Below are 907 nucleotides of genomic sequence, written 5' to 3' on the forward strand. Positions count from 1 at the left end.
GCCCACGGCGCCGCATCTGGTAAAGACGAATGTGCGATCACGGAAAAAAAAAAATATATATCGAATTGCTAGATGATAATTATGCGTCATTTTTAATGTTGATGGTATTTCTATTTTCAATATCCCATTTGGAGAAGTAATGTCTCACGAGGCGACATCACGCCGACTCTCCGGGCCGCGATTCTGCGCCGGCTTCCTTTGAATTATTAACGTGAGATATCCCCCCCCCCCCCCAGGGTCCTCGCTCATCCATTTTGCGGAGGGAACGAGGCGTTTTACAGTCAAGGGTGTAAAGAGCTTAACTCGCCCCAATCAAACGGGGCGATTCAAATTGGGCCTCATCAAGCTGGTTAATGGGGGCTGCAGCTGCCTGACATGGAGCAAACGGTCTGAAAATGTCACCCGGGGTCGGCGCCATTAAGCCTCTACGACCGTTTTTTTTTTTTTTCTACCTGAAAAGACAAGCTCGGTCGAGACACAAAGAGCGGATGTTGAATTGAAACGTTCGTGGTAGAAATCCAGAATTTGAATTTCCGACAAAGCTGGCCGACTAATAACCGGCTAATATAATAAACCTTGTTAAACCCCCGCCCCCCAACTCCGGAACTGTAAGAAACTCTTTTGGCTTCAACTCTGAGGGGAATTCATTACGATCGGGCCGCCTCGGTAATTAGTTCGGCCATATGAAGAGCTAATTCGTATGCTAAAGTTTAATTGTCCAATTATCGCCGGACGGGAGAGGAGGCCGTTTCGTCGCGTTTGAAAACAGCGGTGAACCGCTCCTGCCCCGCGCTGTAATGGTCGGCAATTACAGAGAAGGTCCTTCCACTAAGCTGTTTGGACGCGGACCAGCCTCTGTGTGGGGAGAGAAAACAAAACCTTTAATACCTGCCCTGCGCCGCTGTTG

The sequence above is a fragment of the Zeus faber genome (assembly GCF_960531495.2).
Source record: "Zeus faber genome assembly, chromosome: 20".
NCBI classification, from domain to species: domain Eukaryota; kingdom Metazoa; phylum Chordata; class Actinopteri; order Zeiformes; family Zeidae; genus Zeus; species Zeus faber.